The sequence below is a fragment of the Cicer arietinum genome, chromosome 5 (assembly GCF_000331145.2).
Source record: "Cicer arietinum cultivar CDC Frontier isolate Library 1 chromosome 5, Cicar.CDCFrontier_v2.0, whole genome shotgun sequence".
Taxonomy (NCBI): Eukaryota; Viridiplantae; Streptophyta; class Magnoliopsida; order Fabales; family Fabaceae; genus Cicer; species Cicer arietinum.
The window spans coordinates 2,721,954-2,744,761 of NC_021164.2; the positions used below are offsets into that span (position 1 = coordinate 2,721,954).

Consider the following 22,808-nt stretch of genomic DNA (forward strand, 5'->3'; position numbering starts at 1 on the left):
TGTCTTGTTTTTCTTGAATCTTGAAAATATAAGAACTAATCGATTTCCTAATCGATTCTTTTAATGCAATTATCAGAGACTGATACTCAGTTTGTATCAGAATCGATTGACTAATCGATTATACTTGTTTTGTTCAAACAACGAGATCAAAACAATCGATTACTCATTCGATTCATTTATTAACATAATCGATTTGGCAATGGGCTAAATGCTCCCTGTAACTCAGACATTTTACTTCAATCGATTCGTCAATCGACTTGGCTGGTCACAGTGACTAAGATCTTTTACTCCAATCGATTTGTCAATCGACTTGGCTTGTTACAGTAGCTTAGCTGTTTAGTTGAAATCGATGAGCCAATTGATTATGCAATATGTTTCTGATAAATGATTAACCAATTCATTCTTTCAATCGATTACCTAATCGATTGATGCAAAACTTGCAACTCAAGAAACATCTATCAATCGATTATCTAATCGATTAGTGCATAACTTGCAACTTAAGAAACTTATTTCAATTGATTGTCCAATCGATTTCGTTGATCACAGAACACATGTCTGATGAAAAGTATTTTCATAATCGATTTGCCAATCGATTGACTTAGTATGAGCTTGGGTCTGTGAATCACAAAATCGATTACTCAATTGATGTGCAAATCGATTGTCCAATTGATTTGTTTAAACATAGAACACAGGTTTTGATAAAACCTTTAAGTAATCGATTTCCCAATCGATTAACTTAGTGAAACCTTTATTCTGTGAGTCAGACAATCGATTGCTCAATTGATTTATCAATTGATTTATTACTTGATTGATTAAAACTTATTTTATGATTTCATTGGCAAATACTATATGAGAACTCATTACGATTAAGTCTACCTAATTGACCCTATTAATACTAGACACTCTTGTACATCAGTCTTCAAGCCTTGTAGGACCTCATCCATCTTTGCTTGATTGCTTGAGTTCCAAGTTTTGTCCAATTGTGTAGTGTTTGTTTATTTGCCTGAAATGTTTCTCAATTCAAATCATTAGATCAGTCAAATAATGCATACACATTGTATGTTTGGAGATTATATCAAAATCATGATCAAGGAGGCATATGTCTTACAAAAAATTCTACCACTAATTTTAATGAACGCGCTGTTTTTATTCAGAAAATAAATCAATTCATGTCTAATAAAAAACGTAAGCATTATATAACAGTTATTAAACAACAGCATTCGTATTCTTCAAATCACTGTCATTTGTATTATGCGTGATATACACTCAACAGTTCATTTACTCTCTACACGTCTATAGAACATTTTAAAAAATTTAAAAAGTACTTACCATCTCATACCAATTACTCTCAGTTATGTTACAATTATTTACAATTATGTTGTTTGTAAAATCAATTATACTTACTTATCTTCTTTGTAAAACTTCTTGTTAATTTCTTATCATTCTTGAATTGTTCTCAAACAATTACCATCTATAATTATTATTTAGGTTTTATTTTCAGATCATCAATATTGTTGTCGTTTTATTTGATTTTTTATAATTATGACTAAATTTAAAATATAAATATTTTTTTATTTTAATTTAAATTATGTTTAATTTGATAAATTCAAATTAATATCTAAAGCAATTGATATTAAGATTTTATAGGATATAATATTTTAAGATATTTTCTGATTGACATGCTTTTAATTTTTTTTTATATAAACACACTACGCGAAAAAACGCATTTTACAGCGCTTTTTTTAAGCCATTTACAGCGCTTTTTCAAAAAAATAAGCGCTGTGGAATCGAGCGCTGTAAATGATACAACAGCGCTTTTAAAAAAGCGCTATAAAACATGTAAATATAACGCGCGCTTGTTATGCACATTTTACAGCGCTTCTTCACAAAAGCGCTGTCATATGCACCCCATTATATGAGTTATGGGTCTGCTTTTAGAGCGCTTTTTAACACAAACGCTGTAAAATGCAGACCCATAATTTTCATATTATGGGTCTGCATTTTACAGCGCTTGTGTTAAAAAGCGTTGTAAAATGCCCACCCATAATTTCATATATGGGTGTGCATTTTACAGCGCTTTTCCCAATAAGCGCTGTAAAAGACCTCCGTGTGTTATTATGTTATATGAATGCCTTTTACAGCGCTTCTTATAAGCCTTTTACAGCGCTTCTTATAAGCCTTTTACAGCGCTTCTTATAAGCCTTTTACAGCGCTTCTTATAAGCCTTTTACAGCGCTTCTTATAAGCCTTTTACAGCGCTTCTTATAAGCCTTTTACAGCGCTTCTTATAAGCCTTTTACAGCGCTTCTTATAAGCCTTTTACAGCGCTTCTTATAAGCCTTTTACAGCGCTTCTTATAAGCCTTTTACAGCGCTTCTTATAAGCCTTTTACAGCGCTTCTTATAAGCCTTTTACAGCGCTTCTTATAAGCCTTTTACAGCGCTTCTTATAAGCCTTTTACAGCGCTTCTTATAAGCCTTTTACAGCGCTTCTTATAAGCCTTTTACAGCGCTTCTTATAAGCCTTTTACAGCGCTTCTTATAAGCCTTTTACAGCGCTTCTTATAAGCCTTTTACAGCGCTTCTTATAAGCCTTTTACAGCGCTTCTTATAAGCCTTTTACAGCGCTTCTTATAAGCCTTTTACAGCGCTTCTTATAAGCCTTTTACAGCGCTTCTTATAAGCCTTTTACAGCGCTTCTTATAAGCCTTTTACAGCGCTTCTTATAAGCCTTTTACAGCGCTTCTTATAAGCCTTTTACAGCGCTTCTTATAAGCCTTTTACAGCGCTTCTTATAAGCCTTTTACAGCGCTTCTTATAAGCCTTTTACAGCGCTTCTTATAAGCCTTTTACAGCGCTTCTTATAAGCCTTTTACAGCGCTTCTTATAAGCCTTTTACAGCGCTTCTTATAAGCCTTTTACAGCGCTTCTTATAAGCCTTTTACAGCGCTTCTTATAAGCCTTTTACAGCGCTTCTTATAAGCCTTTTACAGCGCTTCTTATAAGCCTTTTACAGCGCTTCTTATAAGCCTTTTACAGCGCTTCTTATAAGCCTTTTACAGCGCTTCTTATAAGCCTTTTACAGCGCTTCTTATAAGCCTTTTACAGCGCTTCTTATAAGCCTTTTACAGCGCTTCTTATAAGCCTTTTACAGCGCTTCTTATAAGCCTTTTACAGCGCTTCTTATAAGCCTTTTACAGCGCTTCTTATAAGCCTTTTACAGCGCTTCTTATAAGCCTTTTACAGCGCTTCTTATAAGCCTTTTACAGCGCTTCTTATAAGCCTTTTACAGCGCTTCTTATAAGCCTTTTACAGCGCTTCTTATAAGCCTTTTACAGCGCTTCTTATAAGCCTTTTACAGCGCTTCTTATAAGCCTTTTACAGCGCTTCTTATAAGCCTTTTACAGCGCTTCTTATAAGCCTTTTACAGCGCTTCTTATAAGCCTTTTACAGCGCTTCTTATAAGCCTTTTACAGCGCTTCTTATAAGCCTTTTACAGCGCTTCTTATAAGCCTTTTACAGCGCTTCTTATAAGCCTTTTACAGCGCTTCTTATAAGCCTTTTACAGCGCTTCTTATAAGCCTTTTACAGCGCTTCTTATAAGCCTTTTACAGCGCTTCTTATAAGCCTTTTACAGCGCTTCTTATAAGCCTTTTACAGCGCTTCTTATAAGCCTTTTACAGCGCTTCTTATAAGCCTTTTACAGCGCTTCTTATAAGCCTTTTACAGCGCTTCTTATAAGCCTTTTACAGCGCTTCTTATAAGCCTTTTACAGCGCTTCTTATAAGCCTTTTACAGCGCTTCTTATAAGCCTTTTACAGCGCTTCTTATAAGCCTTTTACAGCGCTTCTTATAAGCCTTTTACAGCGCTTCTTATAAGCCTTTTACAGCGCTTCTTATAAGCCTTTTACAGCGCTTCTTATAAGCCTTTTACAGCGCTTCTTATAAGCCTTTTACAGCGCTTCTTATAAGCCTTTTACAGCGCTTCTTATAAGCCTTTTACAGCGCTTCTTATAAGCCTTTTACAGCGCTTCTTATAAGCCTTTTACAGCGCTTCTTATAAGCCTTTTACAGCGCTTCTTATAAGCCTTTTACAGCGCTTCTTATAAGCCTTTTACAGCGCTTCTTATAAGCCTTTTACAGCGCTTCTTATAAGCCTTTTACAGCGCTTCTTATAAGCCTTTTACAGCGCTTCTTATAAGCCTTTTACAGCGCTTCTTATAAGCCTTTTACAGCGCTTCTTATAAGCCTTTTACAGCGCTTCTTATAAGCCTTTTACAGCGCTTCTTATAAGCCTTTTACAGCGCTTCTTATAAGCCTTTTACAGCGCTTCTTATAAGCCTTTTACAGCGCTTCTTATAAGCCTTTTACAGCGCTTCTTATAAGCCTTTTACAGCGCTTCTTATAAGCCTTTTACAGCGCTTCTTATAAGCCTTTTACAGCGCTTCTTATAAGCCTTTTACAGCGCTTCTTATAAGCCTTTTACAGCGCTTCTTATAAGCCTTTTACAGCGCTTCTTATAAGCCTTTTACAGCGCTTCTTATAAGCCTTTTACAGCGCTTCTTATAAGCCTTTTACAGCGCTTCTTATAAGCCTTTTACAGCGCTTCTTATAAGCCTTTTACAGCGCTTCTTATAAGCCTTTTACAGCGCTTCTTATAAGCCTTTTACAGCGCTTCTTATAAGCCTTTTACAGCGCTTCTTATAAGCCTTTTACAGCGCTTCTTATAAGCCTTTTACAGCGCTTCTTATAAGCCTTTTACAGCGCTTCTTATAAGCCTTTTACAGCGCTTCTTATAAGCCTTTTACAGCGCTTCTTATAAGCCTTTTACAGCGCTTCTTATAAGCCTTTTACAGCGCTTCTTATAAGCCTTTTACAGCGCTTCTTATAAGCCTTTTACAGCGCTTCTTATAAGCCTTTTACAGCGCTTCTTATAAGCCTTTTACAGCGCTTCTTATAAGCCTTTTACAGCGCTTCTTATAAGCCTTTTACAGCGCTTCTTATAAGCCTTTTACAGCGCTTCTTATAAGCCTTTTACAGCGCTTCTTATAAGCCTTTTACAGCGCTTCTTATAAGCCTTTTACAGCGCTTCTTATAAGCCTTTTACAGCGCTTCTTATAAGCCTTTTACAGCGCTTCTTATAAGCCTTTTACAGCGCTTCTTATAAGCCTTTTACAGCGCTTCTTATAAGCCTTTTACAGCGCTTCTTATAAGCCTTTTACAGCGCTTCTTATAAGCCTTTTACAGCGCTTCTTATAAGCCTTTTACAGCGCTTCTTATAAGCCTTTTACAGCGCTTCTTATAAGCCTTTTACAGCGCTTCTTATAAGCCTTTTACAGCGCTTCTTATAAGCCTTTTACAGCGCTTCTTATAAGCCTTTTACAGCGCTTCTTATAAGCCTTTTACAGCGCTTCTTATAAGCCTTTTACAGCGCTTCTTATAAGCCTTTTACAGCGCTTCTTATAAGCCTTTTACAGCGCTTCTTATAAGCCTTTTACAGCGCTTCTTATAAGCCTTTTACAGCGCTTCTTATAAGCCTTTTACAGCGCTTCTTATAAGCCTTTTACAGCGCTTCTTATAAGCCTTTTACAGCGCTTCTTATAAGCCTTTTACAGCGCTTCTTATAAGCCTTTTACAGCGCTTCTTATAAGCCTTTTACAGCGCTTCTTATAAGCCTTTTACAGCGCTTCTTATAAGCCTTTTACAGCGCTTCTTATAAGCCTTTTACAGCGCTTCTTATAAGCCTTTTACAGCGCTTCTTATAAGCCTTTTACAGCGCTTCTTATAAGCCTTTTACAGCGCTTCTTATAAGCCTTTTACAGCGCTTCTTATAAGCCTTTTACAGCGCTTCTTATAAGCCTTTTACAGCGCTTCTTATAAGCCTTTTACAGCGCTTCTTATAAGCCTTTTACAGCGCTTCTTATAAGCCTTTTACAGCGCTTCTTATAAGCCTTTTACAGCGCTTCTTATAAGCCTTTTACAGCGCTTCTTATAAGCCTTTTACAGCGCTTCTTATAAGCCTTTTACAGCGCTTCTTATAAGCCTTTTACAGCGCTTCTTATAAGCCTTTTACAGCGCTTCTTATAAGCCTTTTACAGCGCTTCTTATAAGCCTTTTACAGCGCTTCTTATAAGCCTTTTACAGCGCTTCTTATAAGCCTTTTACAGCGCTTCTTATAAGCCTTTTACAGCGCTTCTTATAAGCCTTTTACAGCGCTTCTTATAAGCCTTTTACAGCGCTTCTTATAAGCCTTTTACAGCGCTTCTTATAAGCCTTTTACAGCGCTTCTTATAAGCCTTTTACAGCGCTTCTTATAAGCCTTTTACAGCGCTTCTTATAAGCCTTTTACAGCGCTTCTTATAAGCCTTTTACAGCGCTTCTTATAAGCCTTTTACAGCGCTTCTTATAAGCCTTTTACAGCGCTTCTTATAAGCCTTTTACAGCGCTTCTTATAAGCCTTTTACAGCGCTTCTTATAAGCCTTTTACAGCGCTTCTTATAAGCCTTTTACAGCGCTTCTTATAAGCCTTTTACAGCGCTTCTTATAAGCCTTTTACAGCGCTTCTTATAAGCCTTTTACAGCGCTTCTTATAAGCCTTTTACAGCGCTTCTTATAAGCCTTTTACAGCGCTTCTTATAAGCCTTTTACAGCGCTTTTACACATAAGCGCTCTAAAATGTCTCTTTATGTTAATTTTAAAAGGCTCTTTTACAGCACTTTTCCCAATAAGCATTGTAAAAGACCTCCGTGTGTTATTATGTTATATGAATGTTTTTTAAAGCCTTTTAAAGCCTTTTACAGCGCTTTTACACATAAGCGCTCTAAAATGTCTCTTTATGTTAATTTTAAAAGGCTCTTTTACAGCGCTTTTCCCAATAAGCGCTGTAAAAGGCCAACATGCATTTTTGTGTTTTGTTATGTTATGTTATTTTTTAAACAAGCTCAACATGCATGCAAAACCCACATAACTGGTCACCACCAAAATCTCTTCTCCTTTTATGCATCTTCTTCACAAACATCAAAGCTTACTCTTTCACAATTCAATCTCCACCTCAACACCCTTTTTATCTCTTTACATTCTCTTTCCTTCTTAAATCGAAACTTAATTGGTATTCAGGATCATTGCCATGTTGCGAAAAATGGGTTTGTGTCTGATGTTTTTGTTAACAATGTGTTTTTGGGGATTCCCATGATGCGTACAAGGTGTTTGAAGAAATGGGTTAATGTCTGATGTTTTTTGGATTCCCATGATGCGTACAAGGTGTTTGAAGAAATGGGTTAATGTCTGATGTTTTTTGGATTCCCATGAGTCAAATAAGCGCTGTAAAATGTGTTTTTTACTTATTTTCAAAAGAGTCGTTTACAGCGCTTTGTGTGAAAAGCGTTGTAAAAGGTATAAAACACTCATTATTTTATTTTTAAAAGGATCTTTTACAGCGCTTTTTAATATAAGCGTTGTAAAATGTCTCTTTATTTTATTTTTGTGTTTGGTTTATTTGGGTTGGGATGACATTAAAAACCTTTTTATCATTGTTTATTGGATTAAAAATATTGTTATCATTGTCTTTATCACAATACTTTAGGAGATGATGAATTATTAGAAATGAGAACTTCTGAAGAATCTATATATATATGCACTGAGCAAAAGAGAATCTCTCTATTCAGTTCAGTTCAGTTCATGTAAATTACTAATTTATATTCAGTTCAGTTCATGTAAATCAAGCTAAATATAAAACACTCATTGTTACATGAACTTGGTATAAAACACTCAAATCAAGCTAAATATAAGCAGAAAATAAATTAATCAGAACTTAGTATAAAACACTCAATTCAGATTACATGCATATTTACAATAACACAGTTCAGATTACATGCATAGCTTATATAAAACAATTAAATATATACATTAAGATGCCCTTCTTCTTTTCCTGGTGACATTCACATTTGTTTGTCCATTTACAATACGAAACGATGGATTAATCCAAATTCCCTCATCATGATCATCTCTAAGATATAAACCATCATCAGTTGAATCAATTTCATGTGGTTGTTGTGATGTTGCAAATAAAAGATCATTACCAACATCTTCATCATTATTGTTATCATCACTTATTTTATTGGTCGATAGGACAACAGACCATTTATCATTAGAAGGATCAGTGACATAAAACACTTGTTGAGCTTGCGACGCTAAAATAAAAGGCTCGTCTTTGTATCCCACCCTATTAAAATCGACAAGCAAGAATCCTGACTCATCAATCCGAACGCCATTATTATTATCGACCCACTTGCAACCAAATATGGGAACACGAAACATTGTGTAGTCTAACTCCCATATGCGCTCGATAACCCCAAAATATGATAGATTTGCATATATTGGGTTTTTGTCTTTTGCACTTGAGACATGCATCGCTTCAGCTACGAGAGTGACTCCACTATTTTGCATAGTGGTCTGATCATCTTGTTCTTTGGTATAAAATGTGTAGCCGTTAATAACATAACCAGTGTAAGAAAAGACATGTAAGCTCGGACCATTTGCTAGCCACCTCAATCTATTTGAAATTGATCCGGGGTCTATATCAAATTTTGACATTATGTGATTTTTTAACCATGTTACAAAACTTCGATTGTGCTCTCGAGTTATCCAATTTTGATTCCTATTCATGTTCAAACGAGATAACTGATCAATGTGTATTGTAACATACGGTTGAACCTCATCATCATTGTGCAGAACATACAATTGTGCCTGCTCCCATTCTGTCCTTGATATAGTCAGTAGTCTCCTTCCAGTTATCCCTTCTCCTGATAGTCTTCCCGAATGACGAGACATGGGAAGCCCTATGGATTCAACATTGGACAGATATTCAGTACAAAATTCAGCAGCCTCTTCAACAATGTATCGTTCAGCAATACAACCTTCTGGTCGACTTCTACTTTTTACGTACCCTTTTAATATTTTCATATATCGTTCTATCGGATACATCCATCTCATATAAGCTGGCCCACAAAGTTGTGTCTCCTTAACCAGATGAACAGTAAGGTGAACCATTATATCAAAAAACGATGGTGGGAAATACATTTCAAGCTCACACAAAGTAACAACAATTTCCCTCTGCAATGTCGGTAATTTCTGAGGGTCGATCACTTTACTACAAATTTCCCTGAAGAAGAAACATAATCTAGTTAAGGCTAGTCGAACTTTTTCAGGTAAAATGGAACGTATACCTATTGGTAGCAAATGCTCCATTATAATATGACAATCATGGGTCTTCAAACCTTTTAACTTGAGGTCTTTCATACAAACCAAATTTTTAATGTTCGAAGAGTATCCTTCTGGAACTTTAACTTCGTGTAGAAATTTACATAAAACAATTTTTTCCTTTCTAGATAGAGTATGAGCGGCTGGAGGTAGATATGTGCGATTTCCTTTCTTTACTGGAGCCAGTTCATTTCTTATTCCCATATCGACCAAGTCCAATCTTGCATTGACGCCATCTTTAGACTTTCCTGGAACATTGAGTAACGTACCAATAACACTTTCAAATACATTTTTTTCAATATGCATCACATCGAGGAAATGTCTTACATACAATGACTTCCAATATGGCAATTCAAAGAAAATTGACTTTTTCTTCCACCCAGTTTTCACCAGCTCTCCCGCAAAAGGTTTGCCAAATTTATTGGTCAAACCTTGTACTTTTTCAAGTATTTGATATCCAGTCGGTGCTAAAGGAGCTTTACCTTCCTCTGATTTTCCATTGAATGCATTTCTCCACCCACGATACTGATGACTATAAGGTAAAAATCTACGATGTCCAAGAAACACATTCTTCTTACAATGTTTCAACCGCATCCAATTTGTACTCTCTTCACATATAGGACATGCACACTGACCTTTAATGCTATATCCTGATAAATTACCATATGCTGGAAAATCATTAATTGTGCCGAACAACATAGCCCTCAAATTGAAACATTCTTTCTTATACCCATCATAAACTTCCACACTTGTCTCCCACATACTTTTTAAATCTTCGATTAGAGGAGTCAAGTATACGTCGATATCATTCCCCGGTTGTTTGGGTCCAGAAATTAACAGAGACAACATCATAAACTTACGCTTCATACATAACCATGGAGGTAGGTTATATATTACCAAAATCACAGGCCACGTGCTATGTGAGATGCTTTGAAGACCATGTGGATTCATTCCATCAGTAGAAAGTGCAAGTCTTAGATTTCTTGACTCTATCCCGAATTCAGGATACTCGTGATCAATTTTTGCCCATTGTGGGGAATCTGCAGGGTGTCGAAACATTCCATCTCTAATTCTTTCATCTGCATGCCATGTCAAGTGTTTTGAATCTTCTTCACTGCGATACATGCGCCTAAATCTTGGTATTATAGGAAAATACCACACGACTTTTGCTGGAGTAGATTCTTTCTTCTTATATCGAGAGACATTGCATTTCGGACACGCCTTAAGTAGTTCATATTCGTTTCGAAATAAAATGCAATCGTTAGGACACGCATGAATCCTTTCGTAACTCATTCCAATAGAACACAAAATCCGTTTAGCCTCGTAGGTTCGACTGGGAAGTTCATTATCATCTGGCAACATATCTTTTATGAGTGTTAATAATTCTGTAAAGCTTTTATCAGACCATCCATTACTCGCTTTTAAGTTGTACAACTTTAATATCGTTGATAGTCTTGTGAATTTAGTACAACCATTATATAATTCTTTCTCTGCATCACTCAACAAACTTTCAAACATTTTAGGACAATCTCGAAGATCTTCTTCAACTGCTTTTGCAATCTCTATGCAAATGAGTTGTCACTTAAATGTATAGCAACATAATCAAATGTATAACTTTTATAAATTATGACTAAACTATATACCAACAATGAATTTATAAAAGAACTTCAACGCTACGGACAAAAGTCTGACAATATACCCTATGGTCACAGAAACCAACAATGAATTTATAAAAGAACTTCCAAATGCTGAACGCTACGGACAAAAGTTTGACAATATACCCTATGGTCACAGAAGAAAATTACCTCAAGATCACCTTCCATTCTAACCTTTTTACCTTCTACACCAAGCGAATCTATTGCGAAAATAAGAGATAAAAGTTAATATGAGTAACATGTTACAATGTTTAGGAAACCACAAAATGACAAATTATGCACAAAATGCTTATGCTAATAGATAAGCTCAAATGAGTAAATCCAGACAGGCCAAATTATATCATGCAATCAAAATACAAACTTAATATCTTTCAAAAAAAAAATGTTACTATGCTAATAAATTACTAACCATTTCAGCCACCAGGTCCTGCAAACTCAGCATAAACTTCATTCATGTCAGCCCTTGAAATCCTACTGCAAAAAACAAGTTATTTTACTAGCTAGTATGCTAAGGATGTTCAACATTGGTAAACACCATCCTTTTTCACTTTTCAAAACTACTAGTTACAAACAATTGAGTGCATGGTTTTTACCTTTCCCATGAATCATTTATGTCATTAGTAGTTCTCCAACTATTTCCAACTTTAGCACCCCACAAAGCTGGGTGCATATCTCCCCTAACAAACAAACAAAGTTTTTTTAGAAGGGAGTATTTAAAGTTAGAAGAACAACAAGATGCTAAAATAGAAAAATTACCATTCACATAGCGAAAAGAAGATTGGTCGACCTGCCTTCATTAAAGCCTGAGTCATAACAGTATCCCTGTATATAACAAGGCCACAGTTTGAGCTGTGTTGTTCCCCTGATGTTCACCTGATGTTATTTACTTATACTTTATTTAATTATAAAAATTAAATTAAAAAATATAAATCTGTGGGTGATGATGACAGCCTAAGAGGTACGGAATGATAAAAATTAAATTAAAAAATATTAAATCAATACATGGTGTGTGTTTGGTTCCAAGAAGAATTTCAGAAAAGAGGAGTATAAGAAGAGAGAAATATGTGAGAAATATCCTTATCTTAAAAATTAATGGAATTTTTATTTAAATACGGTTTAGTTATTATTTTAATTATCATTTTATTAATTAATTAATTAAATTAATTTTTTATTACTTTAGTAATTAATTATTAAATTTAAACAAATTAATTCCATTTAAATATTGATGTAGTTACTATTTTAATTTGTCTATGTATACATTATTATAGTATCTATTAAAATTGATTAAATTAAAAAATTTGATACATAAATAACATATTATTCAATTATTGGTGATGTAATTTTAAAAATAATAAATTACTTTTTTTATATATCCTAGAACTCTCCGTAAAATAATTTGTTGTTGTTCCCATTTCTAGCTTATCTATCACTGCACGCTGACAACTTCAACCTATTGAAGTACGCCTATTATTAATTGTTTAACAAGTATATTTTGTCTGTTTTATTTATTAAAACTTACATCCTAAATGTTACATTTTAACACGTATTTTCTTTTTTGTTTTTTAAAAACTAACTTCAGTGTTCTTGAGACCACTTTGAGTTCAAAGGATCATTATGTTATCTGAAAATAAAAATGAAAATTTTGAGTTTGAATGTTCATTTCAATAAATTAAATGTTGTTTTAATTTTTAATAAATTCTAAAATATCTTAGAGAAATATGACATAAATTTGAGTGTTTTAATATTTTTGAAGTTTATTGGATCTTAAATCCACAAAACTGATATGACAGACAAATGAATTATTTATTTGAAGTACCAGTTGTAAATATAAAATTTTAGAGATTTACTTTACAAAATTAAAATATCAATATAATTTTTTCAAAAGTTAAATATATTATAAAAAATTTGAAACTTTCTTAATTAAGGGTTGTGTGTCAATGTTAGGTTGCATAAATTAATTGTTTGAGTTAATCCTATACTTTATTATTTTATTTATTTGAAAATATATTGTAAAATGATATAATGAATTAATAATATCACTAACTTTCAATTGATATTTATTTAGTTCGTAAGGAATTAATTCACATCTAACAATATTTTAGATTTAAGCGAGAGAAATAATATATAAATAATTGCACGCATTAGGTGCCACAAGTGACCCCTTCAACTAAGAGTAAGAAAAATGACTAAAAATTTTGTAAAAAAACAGACGACTAACAATTTTCATAAAAAAAATACAAATATATATATATACTTCAAATAGATTCTATATTATGTTGTAAACAATTAAAAATCTTAATTTTAAAATAAACAAAATAAAATTAAAATAATAATACACTTCAAATTAAATGAATATATTAACATTAAATACAAACTAACTTAAAAAGTGGGCATTCTTTTTATAATGTGTGGCAATACAAGGATTATTTATTAATCTATATAATATTTGACGATTTAATCTATATAAATAGTAGGCTGGTAATTGCTTCTTTTTTCAACTCCTTTTGTTCCCGTGGCATAACAAACCCGTACCTGTGTCACTTTCTCTTCGTTTAAACCACCATCTTTTCCTCCTTTAATTTTGTTGATTTAAAAAAAAAAGTATATTAAAAAAAAAGTAAGAGTATATTAGTAGAAAAAAGTAATAAATATTGTATTGGTATTATAAAATAATAAATATTTTTAAATATAAAAAAACTACAAATGAAACACTTATTTTGAGATGGATAAAATAATTTATTTTAAACAAAATATTTTATTGATCACTTAATTTAATCTTAAGTAACAATATAATCATTTATCTTTTGTTTTTTCAATTTTGATCATTTATTTAATTGTAAGTAACTATTTGATCTTTAATATCTTAAAACGAAAACAACATAATCATTTTTTTACATAAACTTAGAACTCAATAAATTCATTATCAATTTTAAGAAAATTCATGTTTATCAAATCCATTATCCTAATATTTAAATAAATTTATATTTTTATCTCCAACACCATGATTTAAGATGGTGATGTCTAATAATTGAGAGATAGAAGATCCATGCTATTGAACAATATTTAATTATATTAATAATGATATGTTAATTTTAAAATAAATAAATAAAAAATTAAAATCTATATTTCTTTTAATTTTAGAAAAAATAAATTGTTACGTTAATTAAATTAAAAAATTTATAAAAACTACTTTTTAATTTTAAAAAAATTATTTTTTGAATTAAATAAAAAAGATTATTTTTTAAATTAAATAAAAATAAACTCAAAACATATTTTAATTTTAAAATTATTTTTTAAAATAATCATAAGCAAAAGCCCCCGTCATAATAAACCCAGTGAAGGCAACCTTGTTACGTGTTCCTTCTTCCCTGCGCAGTACTGTACTTCTTCTTTCATCATCTATCCGCGTTGTACTTTCTTCTTCCCTCTTCTTAGTACTTCCTTCTTCCCCCTTCTCTCCTTCATAACAATCTTCTTCCCTAATCATAACCATAAACTCCTACTTCACACCACCACCTTGTGTGATGACGAGGAACATGTATACTTTGTTTGTGTTGCATTGTTTGTGTTTATGGTGTTTGCTGAAGATTTTAAGCCTACTGACGAAATACTCTTAAATTGTGGTGGCCCTATTCTTAGTTTGGATCTTGATGGCCGTTCATGGTCCACTGTGGCTCGAATTTTGGTTCTGGAAAATCCACCATGTCAGTGGTTGCAACTAATGACCCAGCAATCCCTCAAGTTCCCTTCATGACGGCACGGATTTTCGAATCACCATATACCTATAGTTTTCTGGTGTCTTCTGGTTGGATTTTCCTCAGGTTATATTTTTATCCGGCTTCTTATTCGGGTCTTAATATATCAGATGCCCGATTTGGCGTGACATCCCAATCCTACACCTTGCTTAGGAACTTCAATGTTCTTGAGACCACTTTGGGTTCAAAGGATCATTATGTTGTGACTGAATATTTCATCCACATTGATGGAGGTACATTGAACGTAACTTTTACTCCATCTACCACTGCAATTAATGCATATGCATTTGTCAATGGGATTGAGGTCATGTCGATGCCTAATATTTATACTTCCACTGATGATGATGTCCATGTGATTGTTGGTATTAGAAGTGTCTTCACCATTGACAACATAACTGCACTTGAGAATATTTATAGGTTAAATGTGGGTGGGAGTAATATTCCAGGTTCTCGTGATACTGGCATGTTTAGGTCTTGCAGTGCTGACGCGTCTTTCATACTACAAACTGCATTTGGAGTTGTGAATGGTGCTATAGAAGTGAATATTGAGTATCCTCCAAGAACATCGTCTTATATTGCTCCGACTATTGTTTTCTCCTCGGCCAGATCGATGGGTCCAAACGCCAATATCAAAATGGGTTACAACTTGACTTGGACATTCTCAATTGATTCTGGGTTTGCCTATCTTGTGAGACTTCACTTTTGTGAGGGCACCACGGTGATTACCAAAGTTAATCAAAGAGTATTCAAAATATTCCTCGCTAATCAAAGTGCTTTTAATACGGCTGATATTGCCTGGGCAAATACTTTTAACCTTCCACAAAATCTTATCCTAATATTTAATTGTAAGTAACATTGTTCACCATCTTATTTTATTGTAAGTAACTATTTGATCTTTAATATCTTAAAACAAAAACAACATAATCATTTTTTTACATAAACTTAGAATTCAATAAATTCATTATCAATTTTAAGAAAATTCATGTTTATCAAATCCATTATCCTAATATTTAAATAAATTTATATTTTTATCTCCAACATCATCATTTAAGATGGTGATGTCAAATAATTGAGAGATAGAAGATCCATGCTATTGAACAATGTTTAATTATACTAATAATGATTTGTTAATTTTAAATTAAAAAAAAATTAAAATCTATATTTCTTTTAATTTTAGAAAAAATAAATTGTTACGTTAATTAAATTAAAAAATTTATAAAAACTACTTTTTAATTTTAAAAAAATTATATTTTGAATTAAATAAAAAAAATTATTTTTTAATTTAAATAAAAATAAACTCAAAACATATTTTAATTTTAAAATTATTTTTTAAAATAATCATAAGCAAAAGCCCCAGTCATAATAAACCCAGTGAAGGCAACCTTGTTACGGCCGCGCAGAGTACTGTACTTCTTCTTCCTTCATATCTCCGCGTTGTACTTTCTTCTTCCCTCTTCTTAGTACTTCCTTCTTCCCTCTTCTCTCCTTCATAATAATCTTCTTCCCTAATCATAACCATAAACTCCTACTTCACACCCCCACCTTGTGTGATGACGAGGAACACAAATGTATACTTTGTTTGTGTTGCATTGTTTGTGTTTATGGTGTTAGCTGAAGATTTTAAGCCTACGGACGAAATACTCTTATATTGTGGTGGCCCTTTTCTTAGTTTGAATCTTGATGGCCGTTCATGGTCCACTGATCGTGGCTCGAATTTTCGTTCTGGAAAATCCACCATGTCAGAGGTTGCAACTAATGACCCTCCAGTCCCTCAGGTTCCCTTCATGACGGCGCAGATTTTTGAATCACCATATACCTATAGTTTTCCGGTCCCTTCTGGTTGGATTTTCCTCAGGTTGTATTTTTATCCGGCTTCTTATTCTGGTCTTAATATATCAGATACCCGATTTGGTGTGACATCCCAATCCTACACCTTGCTTAGGAACTTCAGTGTTCTTGAGACCACTTTGGGTTCAAAGGATTATTATGTTGTGAAGGAATATTCCATCCACATTGATGGAGGTACATTGAACGTAACTTTTACTCCATCTACCACTGCAATTAATTCATATGCATTTGTCAATTGGATTGAAGTTATGTCGATGCCTAATATTTATACTTCCACTGATGATGATGTCTATGTGATTGTTGGTATTAGAAGTGTCTTCACCATTGACAACAGAACTGCACTTGAGAATTTTTATAGGTTAAATGTGGGTGAGAGTAATATTCCGAGTTCTCGTGATACTGGCATGTTTAGGTCTTGGAGTGCTGACGCGTCTTTCATACTAGGAACTGCATTTAGAGCTGTGAATGATGGTATAGAAGTGAATATTGAGTATCCTCCAGGAACACCGTCTTATATTGCTCCGACTATTCTTTTCTCGTCGGGCAGATAGATTGGTCCAAACGCCAATATCAACTTGAGTTACAAGTTGACTTAGACATTCTCAATTGATTCTGGGTTTGCCTATCTTGTGAGACTTCACTTTTGTGAGGGCACCACGGTGATAACCAAAGTTAAACAAACAGTATTCAAAATATTCCTCGCTAATCAAAGTGCTTTTAATACGGCTGATGTTATTGCCTTGGCGAGTACTTTGACCTTCCACATAAACTTATCCTAATAATTAATTGTAAGTAACATTGTTCATCATCTTATTTAATTGTATGTAACTATTTGATCTTTAATATCTTAAAACGAAAACAACATAATCATTTTTTTACATAAACTTATAACTCAATAAATTCATTATCAATTTTAAGAAAATTCATGTTTATCAAATCCATTATCATAATATTTAAATAAATTTATATTTTTATCTCCAACAACATGATTTAAGATGGTGATGTATAATAATTGAGAGATAGATGATCCATGCTATTGAACAATGTTTAATTATACTAATAATGATATGTTAATTTTAAAATAAAAAAAAATAAAATCTATATTTCTTTTAATTTTAGAAAAAATAAATTGTTACGTTAATTAAATTAAAAAATTTATGAAAACTACTTTTTAATTTTAAAAAAATTATTTATTAAATTAAATAAAAATAAACTCAAAACATATTTTAATTTTAAAATTATTTTTTAAAATAATCATAAGCAAAAGCCTCCGTTATAATAAACCCATTGAAGGCAACCATGTTACGTGTTCCTTCTTCCCCGCGCAGTACTGTACTTCTTCTTCCTTCATCTCTCCGCGTTGTACTTTCTTCTTCCCTTTTCTTAGTACTTCCTTCTTCCCTCTTCTCTCCTCCAAAACAATCTTTTTCCCTAATCATAACCATAAACTCCTACTTCACACCACCACCTTGTGTGATGACGAGGAACACAAATGTATACTTTGTTTGTGTTGCATTGTTTGTGTTTATGGTGTTAGCTGAAGATTTTAAGCCTACGGACAAAATACTCTTAAATTGAGGTGGCCCTATTCTTAGTTTGGATCTTGATGGCCGTTCTGGTCCACTGATCGTGGTTCGAATTTTGGTTCTGGAAAATCCACCATGTTAGAGGTTGCAACTAAAGACCCTGCAGTCCCTCAAGTTCCCTTCATGACGGCGCGGATTTTCGAATCACCATATACCTATAGTTTTCCGGTCCCTTCTGGTTGGATTTTCCTCAGGTTGTATTTTTATCCGGCTTCTTATTCTGGTCTTAATATATCAGATACCATTTGGTGTGACATCCCAATCCTACACCTTGCTTAGGAACTTCAGTGTTCTTGAGACCACTTTGGGTTCAAAGGATCATTATGTTGTAAAGGAATATTCCATCGACATTGATGGAGGTACATTGAACGTAACTTTTACTCCATCTACCAATGCAATTAATGCATATGCATTTGTCAATGGGATTGAGGTCATGTCGATGCCTAATATTTATACTTCCACTGATGATGATGTCCATGTGATTGTTGGTATTTGAAGTGTCTTCACCATTAATAACAGAACTGCACTTGAGAATGTTTATAGGTTAAATGTGGGTGGGAGTAATATTTCGGGTTCTCGTGATACTGGCATGTTTAGGTCTTGGAGAGCTGACACGTCTTTCATACTAGGAACTGCATTTGGAGCAGTGAATTGTGGTATAGAAGTGAATATTGAGTATCCTCCAGGAACACCGTCTTATATTGCTCCGACTATTGTTTTCTCGTCGGCCATATCGATGGGTCCAAACGCCAATATCAACTTGAGTTACAACTTGACTTGGACATTCTCAATTGATTATGGGGTTGCCTATCTTGTGAGACTTCACTTTTGTGAGGGCACCACAGTGATAACCAAAGTTAATTAAAGCGTATTCAAAATATTCCTCGCTAATCAAAGTGCTTTTAATACGGGTGATGTTATTGCCTGGGCAAGTACTTTAAACCTTCGACATAAACTTATCCTAATATTTAATTGTAAGTAACATTGTTCGCCATCTTATTTAATTGTAAGTAACTATTTGATCTTTAATATCTTAAAACGAAAACAACATAATCATTTTTTTACATAAACATATAACTCAATAAATTCATTATCAATTTTAAGAAAATTCATGTTTATCAAATCCATTATCCTAATATTTAAATAAATTTATATTTTTATCTCCAACAACATGATTTAAGATGGTGATGTCTAATAATTGAGAGATAGAAGATCCATGCTATTGAACAATGTTTAATTATACTAATAATGATATGTTAATTTTAAAATAAATAAAAAAATTAAAATCTATATTTCTTTTAATTTTAGAAAAATAAATTGTTACGTTAATTAAATTAAAAAATTTATAAAAACTACTTTTTAATTTTAAAAAAATTATTTTTTTTAATTAAATAAAAAAATTTATTTTTTAAATTAAATAAACATAAACTCAAAATATATTTTAATTTTAAAATTATTTTTTAAAATAATCATAAGCATAATCCCCCGTCATAATAAACCCAGTGAAGGCAACCTTGTTACATGTTCCTTCTTCCCCGCGCAGTACTTTACTTCTTCTTCCTTCATCTCTCCGCGCTGTACTTTCTTCTTCCCTTTTCTTAGTACTTCCTTCTTCCCTCTTCTCTCCTCCAAAACAATCTTTTTCCCTAATCATGACCATAAACTCCTACTTCACACCACCACCTTGTGTGATGACGAAGAACACAAATGTATACTTTGTTTGTGTTGCATTGTTTGTGTTTATGGTGTTAGCTGAAGATTTTAGGCCCACAGACGAAATACTCTTAAATTGTGGTGGCCCTATTCTTAGTTTGGATCTTGATGGCCGTTCATGGTCCACTGATTGTGGCTCGAATTTTGGTTCTGGAAAATCCACCACGTTAGAGGTTGCAACTAATGACCCTGCAGTCCCTCAAGTTCCCTTCATGACGGCGCGGATTTTCGAATCACCATATACCTATAGTTTTCCGGTCCCTTCTGGTTGGATTTTCCTCAGGTTGTATTTTTATCCGGCTTTTTATTCGGGTCTTAATATATCAGATACCCGATTTGGCGTGACATCCCAATCCTACACCTTGCTTAGGAACTTCAGTGTACTTGAGACCACTTTGGGTTCAAAGGATCATTATGTTGTGAAGGAATATTCGATCGACATTGATGGAGGTACATTGAACGTAACTTTTACTCCATCTACCACTGCAATTGATGCATATGCATTTGTCAAAGGAATATTCCATCCACATTGATGGAGGTACATTGAACGTAACTTTCACTCCATCTACCACTGCATTTAATAAATATGCATTTGTCAATGGGATTGAGGTCATGTCGATACCTAATATTTATCCTTCCATTGATGATGATGTCCATGTGATTGTTGGTATTAGAAGTGTCTTCACCATTGACAACAGAACTGCACTTGATAATGTTTATAGGTTAAATGTGGGTGGGAGTAATATTCCGAGTTCTCGTGATACTGTCATGTTTAGGTCTTGGAGTGCTGACGCGTCTTTCATACTAGGAACTGCATTTGGAGCTGTGAATGGTGGTATAGAAGTGAATATTGAGTATCCTCCAGGAACACCGTCTTATATTGCACCGACTATTGTTTTCTCGTCGGCCAGATCGATGGGTCCAAACGCCAATATCAACTTGAGTTACAACTTGACTTGGACATTCTCAATTGATTATGGGTTTGCCTATCTTGTGAGACTTCACTTTTGTGAGGGCACCACGGTGATAACCAAAGTTAATCAAAGAGTATTCAAAATATTCCTCGCTAATCAAAGTGCTTTTAATATGGCTGATGTTATTGCCTGGGCAAGTACTTTTAACCTTCGACATAAACTTATCCAAATATTTAATTGTAAGTAACATTGTTCACCATCTTATTTAATTGTAAGTAACTATTTGATATTTAATATCTTAACACGAAAACAACATAATCATTTTTTTTACATAAACTTATAACTCAATAAATTCATTATCAATTTTAAGAAAAGTCATGTTTATCAAATCCATTATCCTAATATTTAAATAAATTTATATCTTTACCTCCAACAACATGATTTAAGATGGTGATGTCTAATAATTGAGAGATAGAAGATTCATGCTATTGAACAATGTTTAATTATACTAATAATGATATGTTAATTTTAAAATAAATAAAAAAAATTAAAATCTATATTTCTTTTAATTTTAGGAAAAATAAATTGTTACGTTAATTAAATTAAAAAATTTATAGAAACTACTTTTTAATTTAAAAAAAATAATTTTTTAAATTAAATAAAAAAAATAATTTTTTCAATTAAATAAAAATAAACTCAAAACATATTTTAATTTTAAAATTATTTTTTAAAATAATCATAAGCAAAAGCCCCCGTCATACTAAACGCAGTGAATGCAACCTTGTTACGTGTTCCTTCTTCCCCGCGCAGTACTGTACTTCTTCTTCCTTCATCTCTCCGCGTTGTACTTTCTTCTTCCCTCTTCATAACCATAAACTCCTACTTCACATCACCACCTTGTGTGATGACGAGGAACACAAATGTATACTTTGTTTGTGCTGCATTGTTTGTGTTTATGGTGTTAGCTGAAGATTTTAAGCCTATAGACGAAATACTCTTAAATTGTGGTGGCCCTATTCTTAGTTTGGATCTTGATGGTCGTTCATGGTCCACTGATCGTGGCTTGAATTTTGGTTCTGGAAAATCCACCATCTCAGAGGTTGCAACTAATAACCCTGCAGTCCCTCAAGTTCCCTTCCCGACGACACGGATTTTTGAATCACCATATACCTATAGTTTTTCGGGGGCTTCTGGTTGGATTTTCCTCATGTTATATTTTTATCCGGCTTCTTATTCGGGTCTTAATATATCAGATGCCCAATTTGGCGTGACATCCCAATCCTACACATTGATTAGGAACTTCAGTGTTCTTGAGACTACTTGGGGTTCAAAGGATCATTATGTTGTCAAGGAATATTCCATCCACATTGACGGAGGTACATTGAACGTAACTTTTACTCCATCTACCACTGCAATTAATGCATATGCATTTGTCAATGGGATTGAGGTCATGTTTGTTGGACTTTAGTCCTCTTAATCCTAGTTTTGACATAATTAACAAACATACAATGTTCATACATCATATGATAAATCTAACATTTTAATTGAGCAAGATTTCAGGAACAACAATCCAATCCTACACACTTGAAACAAATTGATTGGAACACAAGAAATCAACAAAAGTTGAATTTTGACTGAGTAAATCGATTGGGAAATCGATTTCATAACAAGGGTGTAAGGAAACATAACTGTTTGTGATTGTATAATCGATTGGGCAATCGACTGACACAATTAGAAATGAAAACTGCACAAGTCAGTGGCACCCTGTTTTACAGGCTAATCGATTAACAAATCGATTGTACACTTCACAAAGTAAACCTGATTGAAACAAATCGATTGGGAAATCGATTGAACAAGTCACAGTGACACTCCAGTTTTGAGGGTAATCGATTGGCAAATCGATTGCTTAAGTACTATTTGTAAAATAACTTCACCTGTGACAAACACAATCGATTGGACAATCTATTGTGTGAATTTCAATCATGTTAAGTTTGGTTGCAATCAATTGGGAAATCGATTGAACTAAACGTCTGGTAAGAACTTTTCAGGCAAATACAAACAAATCGATTGGCACTTCGAT

General features: G+C 33.3%; 1 long non-coding RNA gene across 1 annotated transcript; it reads right to left on the bottom strand.

Annotated features, from left to right (window-relative positions):
• Positions 1-11,321: 11,321 nt before the first annotated feature.
• On the bottom strand, positions 11,322-11,763 carry LOC113786568 (uncharacterized). The gene is made up of 3 exons (XR_003472813.2): positions 11,669-11,763; positions 11,506-11,589; positions 11,322-11,386 (listed from the first exon to the last, which is right to left on the bottom strand). It is a non-coding gene; the product is annotated as an uncharacterized lncRNA (long non-coding RNA).
• Positions 11,764-22,808: the final 11,045 nt, after the last annotated feature.